This window comes from Haemaphysalis longicornis, unplaced genomic scaffold (assembly GCF_048455015.1).
Source record: "Haemaphysalis longicornis isolate Haplotype H1 unplaced genomic scaffold, Haemaphysalis longicornis Haplotype H1 scaffold_1, whole genome shotgun sequence".
Taxonomy (NCBI): Eukaryota; Metazoa; Arthropoda; class Arachnida; order Ixodida; family Ixodidae; genus Haemaphysalis; species Haemaphysalis longicornis.
Window position 1 is genome coordinate 312,821,334 of NW_027526203.1, and position 6,000 is coordinate 312,827,333.

Genomic DNA, 6,000 nt, shown 5'->3' on the forward strand with positions numbered 1-6,000 from the left:
GGGTGGGGTGCATATGGCAGACATTCTCAGATAATGAATAGCAGCCTACCATTGTCGCTGAAGAAGAAAGTGTATGACAGCTGCATCTTACCGGTACTCACCTACGGGGCAGAAACTTGGAGGCTCACTAAGAGGGTTCAACTTAAATTGAGAACGACTCAGCGGGCAATGGAGCGGAAAATGATAGGTGTAACATTAAGGGACAAGAAGAGAGCGGAGTGGGTCAGGGAGCAAACTGGTGTTAAAGACATATTAGTAGAAATTAAGAAGAAGAAATGGACGTGGGCAGGGCATGTAATGCGAAGGCAAGATAACCGCTGGTCATTAAGGGTAACAGAGTGGATCCCTAGAGAAGGCAAGCGTTGCAGGGGGCGGCAGAAAGTTAGATGGGCAGATAAGATCAAGAAGTTTGCGGGGATAAATTGGTCACAGTTGGCACAGGACCGAGGTAATTGGAGAATAATGGGAGAGGCCTTTGCCCCGCAGTGGGCGTAGATAGGCTGGTGATGATGATGATGATGATGATACGTCCCGTGCACTCTCTGTAATGTCAGCAGCGATGTAGCGGCACACGTCGCGGTTTTGGTTTATATACGCCAACATGAAATACGTGTTGCGTTACTTCGTAGAGGGTGAGCTAACATGGTCGTGCTTCGCGAGCACGTTAGCTGGCGCTCCTTTCAGTGCAAAAAAAAAAAAGAGAGATCTTGGCGGCTGCAGGAATTGTTGGTAGGTTCTAAGGTGTGTCAGGCGGTGCTGGTCGTGTACTCTACACGCCATTTTTGTGCATGAGACGTCTTCTGCCGTCATGAGGCATTCTGTGTACAATCACGACCTCGTCTAGCCCATTCTGCTGGTCGACAGTCACTGTCAGCTTACAATCTCCTTACGCGGGTTTACAGCCTATAAATGTGTGCTGCGTTCGCTAAGCGCACCAAGCTGCTTTTCACAACTTGAGGGCGAGCCAAGTTTTTTTTTTTTTTTTTCAGTTGCCGAAGGGCCCAAATCATTCCTTGATACCGGTGCTGGTGCACAGTATAACGGCGCCGTACTCCCAGAGGCATGTACGGCCACGTAGTACGGCGCTAATGCATGTCAGGTTCATGAGCCAAAAGCTCAGGAGTGCCGGGAGCAGAAGTTACTTATATAGAACTACTAACTGAATTCTTCGTCCTCATGGTGTTACCGCGGGCATGCCACACCGCCCCGCGAAATTATGTTATCACAACAGGAATGTAGAGGACATAATGCAATATGCGGTCTAATTCTGTCCAGGTTAACCCCTACTTAATTTGTTCTAATAAAATTGCTCCGGAAAGCTGTGCTGCAGGCTTATCAAAGGTCTGCCTTGGCAATATTGAAAGGGTAATGGAAGGAATCTCAACAAGATTTTATGTTTATTTTGAATTTCGTGTTCATGGAATTTTCACCATGATGTAGAAACTGAATGAGTTGGGTCAGCCTGTACTTGTGAGCCAACATTTTATTGTTTATTTTAATTAGAAATTATCAACAGCCACCAATGGAAGCCATGCACTTGTATACGATTCCTTTGGTTTGTTTCGCCACTGCGAAGCTGCGTGACCAATTATTACGACCAAGAGGGAAGAGAAAGTCCCTGACGAGGCCTGAACTTTCATAAGGCTTGAGTGGCCTGACGAAAGTTACTTCGAGCTCCTAGTTTTTTTTAATGATTTCCGAAATTCAGTGGCATAGTCAGAAATATTTTTCGGGGGGGGGGGGGGGGGAGGTATGCGTTTTTGGTAACAAAATAAGGAGAGAGCCTGGTTCTGTATGAAAGAATATTTAGAGCAGGCGGTTTGTAAATATCACAGAGGGAAAAAATCCGGAAAAGAGATACAGCAGATACAGCGCTCAGAAATTTTCGGAGGGTGTTCTGATCCCGACAGTGATATTGTGCTTGACGTAGTTGCAGATTATTCAGTACGTTGAGCCGGGGCGAGTGATTTTGAGAGTTACCAGACGTCAGGAGAACCGTCGAAAGCTTCAATCTCCCTGGTGAAGACGCCACCGGCTACAAACGCAGAGAACGTGGTACACGAAGGAACTAATCCTTTCTCATGAGCCCCCACCACCGCGAATAGCTTACCGGGCTCCTCGGGCGCGATAAGCGGAGGCTAGCTAGGGTTGTCGGCGCATGATGCCATAAAGTAGTAGCCCTAGCAGCAGTAAGCAGAAGCCCCCTCGAAACCTGACTGAAGAGCCAGAGAAAGCTTCGCTTTAAAAGGAGTTCTCAGATGATCGCCCCAAGGTAATGCGACTTACAGTGACAACCTGCTGCGTACAGTATGGTCAACTGTTAACTGGAACAGTCGGGCGTGTGGCCGCCGAGCTCCGCAAGCGCCGACGCGGACAAGTGGCGAGAATTGGAGACAGCCGGCACATGCGCGCTGATCGCACAAGGCGGGACCAGCCGCGTGTAGTTTGCAACGGCACGCCACCGTGCCGCTCAGCGTACGAGGGCTGGACATTCACTTACACGAAGGCTGAATCCAAAGGGGAAAGAAATCATACAATTTCTTTTTGTTTCCGCCGTGAAAATAAGCGCACTTTCTTGCAGTATTTATTTCTTTCTAGCTTATACTAAAAAATTCCGGCTCTTCTTTTCGGCCACAATCGGGCCAGCATCGTATTTTATGTCTTCCCCCTTCTGTCCCGTTAGCCTGGGCTCATCCACGGCCCGATCGTCGTTGGTGGTCCCCTTCCGCGGAGTTCGCTATTTTTATAAGTAGGCTTCACTGTGCAACACATAATGTAGGAGAGTCAGCGTACATAGACAAGCTTTCACTGATCTCATTAAAGTCAGCTTCACTTCTAAACAGAAATGCATTGATGAGACGACATTTTCTCAGGGGAGATATGCGCCATCTTATATCCAAATATGATTCGCCGGATGCGAATAGATGGCCGATGGGAGAGGGTGTACATACCAGTAATGGGCACGTTACCAGTAAAAAGTAACTGTGTTACAGTTACCTAAGCTAAAAAAGTAACTCTGTTACAGTTACAGCAAAAAAGTAACGTCGACACATTTCCGTTACTGTATAAAACTAAGTAAGAAATGGCAAAGCAAACCAAATGATAGAGTTTAATAGAAACCTGCGAACGCATGCGGAAAGTCAAATCTGCAAATGGTGAAACCCTAGACGGCACGCGGTGAAACCCTAAACCTGCGGAACCTAAAAGGGGGCACACTAAAGCCCAACACCAAAAATGGCTGTGTACGCCTCAACCTGATGCATCAACTTTTTTGCTGCTCTCTTTGTGTCATTATGGGTGCCCTGTTCTCGGTGGGCCTCTCTGAGGTGGTCTTTCTTTACAAAGGTTGGCTAGCTTCCTCCTCGGTTGAGGTATAATTGCAGTTTATTGTTTTGTCGTTTCCGCTCGACTGAAGACGGAGGAAAAGTGTTAAGAAATCACCTAGAAGACCTCGAGCTCTGTCTTCCGCAGGGGAGATAATTCAGCGACCTGCCCTCATAGACTGCGAAGGGAGTCGCGTTGTGGAAAGGTGAAGAGCGGATAGGATATTGGAAAGAAGGAAGTCTGGAAAAGCGGAAAGCGCGAAATGTTCATCGGCCTTTAACGAGCGTTCCTAATGAGCAATTTTGTTCATCGGCCTTTAACGAGCGTTGCTATTGAACAATTTGGTATAAAAAAGGAAGTAACTAACGATATTTCCTGTTACAGCTACTGGGTAAAAAGTAAGTGTTAAAGTTACAAGTTCCCCTAACTTAAAAGTAATTAGTTACAGTTACAAGCTACCGAAACAAGTAACAAGTTACCGGCACGGCGGTAGTCATCAGCATCATCATCATTATCACCAGCCTATCTACGCCCACTGCAGGGCAAAGTCCTCTCCCATTAATCTCCAATTATCCCGGTCCTGTGCTAACATCGACCAATTTATCCCTGCAAACTTCGTGATCTCATCTGCCCATCGAACTTTCTGCCGCCCCCTGCCACGCTTGCCTTCTCTAGGGATCCACTCTGTTACCCTTAATGACCAACGGTTATCTTGCCTTCACATTACATGCCCTGCCCACGTCCATTTCTTCTTCTTAATGTCTACTAATATGTCCTTAACACGCGTTTGTTCACCCACTCCGCTCTCTTCTTGCGCCTTAATGTTACACCTATCATCTTCCGTTCCATTGCTCGCTAGGTCGTCCTTAATTTAACTTGAATCCTCTTAGTGAGCCTCCAAGTTTCTGCCCCGTAGGTGAGTACCGGTAAGATGCAGCTGTCAAACACTTCTTCAGGGACAATGGTAGGCTGCCATTCATTATCTGAGAATGCCCGCCGAATGCACTCTACCCCATTCTTATCCTTATAATTATCTCTGCCTCATGGTTGGGGTCCAGGGTCACAACTTGGCCTAAATAGATATATTCGCTTACCACTTCCACTGTCTCGCAACCTATCTCAAACCGCTGTGCTGTCCCGAGATTGATCATTACACGAGTTAGTAGTAACTAGTTACTGCCCAAGACTGGTGCATACAGCACGGGAGGAGAACACGTGCGGTAAGCCACGACAGGCACGCGCAGTGAACACTAGATTGGGAGCTGAGGAAACGATCCGCTTTTCTCATCATACGGACGCAAAAAAAAACGGGGCAGTTAGCCTCTAATAGTTAAAATAATGAGCGCGGCGGAAGGAGACCACCAGCGACGATCGGGCCACGGCAGCCAAACGTAAATGCGATGCACGCCAAGACCCCAGATACCCCGAGGTGGAAAACCCAAGATGTCGGTGTGACTACAGTCCTGCTGAACGCTTACCGGTGTGGCGGCGCAGTTTGAACGGGAGTTTGTGGCCAACCAATTCAGTATCGCTTGTGCGGAGTGTGATTCGTTTTCGGTTTCCCGAGGACCTCAGTCCTGTAGCCACAATAACCCACAAATAGCTACGTTAGTCCTACACTTTCAGAATGGCACTGATTGTTTTTGTTTTAGAGACAGTGTTTGTTTGTTTGTTGTTCTTTTTTATCCAATCATTCCAAGACAAGAGGGGAGGGGGCTTAGCCCTCTCGACTCTCCCTTCCGGAGTCACTGCTTCTTGTAATGCTTGCTGGTCACATTTGTTTGGCTGAGTGTCAGTGTTTTAGCAGATGTTTTGAGCAGATTAGTTTTACAGCGAGGTTGTTAGCCTCTAGCTGGTCAGAAAATTTCGTGTTGTGAACAAAAAACCCAGGCAGGACCCAGCAGTTCTCGCCTAAGACGCCGAGCGCATAAGTCAGGCTAATCAGGCATGCAGCATATAACTCATTATTCGTTTAAAAAACACAAAGCAAACATTGAAACCGCATTATGGATGATAAGGCGCCTGTGAACAATGGGACCCCCCCCCCTCCCTCCCCACGTGTTCCTGGTAAAGATTATGTTTGCAGGTTATGTTTGAAGGCTAGGCAGGTCTAGTGTCACTAAATAGAGCAGTTGTTTCCCAAGACGCCGAGCGCATGCGTAAGTCTATGCAGGACCCAACATTTGCCAGCTGAGAAGCCGAACGTAAGCAACAAGCCCTCCGAGACGAAGAGAAATATTTCATACCTTCCCCTATCAGTATTTGTAGTGGTTTACAACCGCTTCGCTGGACCTCCACTTTCACAGGGCGGGATGGCGACCTTTTTTTTTTTTTTTTCTTTCGAATACTTCGATTCTGCTCGTGTGCCGAGTACTGAAGGGAAGAAAAACAGTTCAGCTGTACATTTGGATTATTCTTGCCCGAGTTGCATATAGCACCGTACTGGGTGCTTGTTTATTTTTGTATCATTCACACATCGTATCATTTGTATCATTCACACATTTTGTATCATTCACACATCGAAGACCTTTTTTCTCAAACCTATTGTTTATCACTTATGTGCATTTTTATGGTTAGTGATCAGGGATCATAAAATTCAAAACGAGAACTATTTGCAGTTAGGCATGGCTGTTATAACACACGAAATGTGGTGAGCAATAATACGAGAACCCAGTA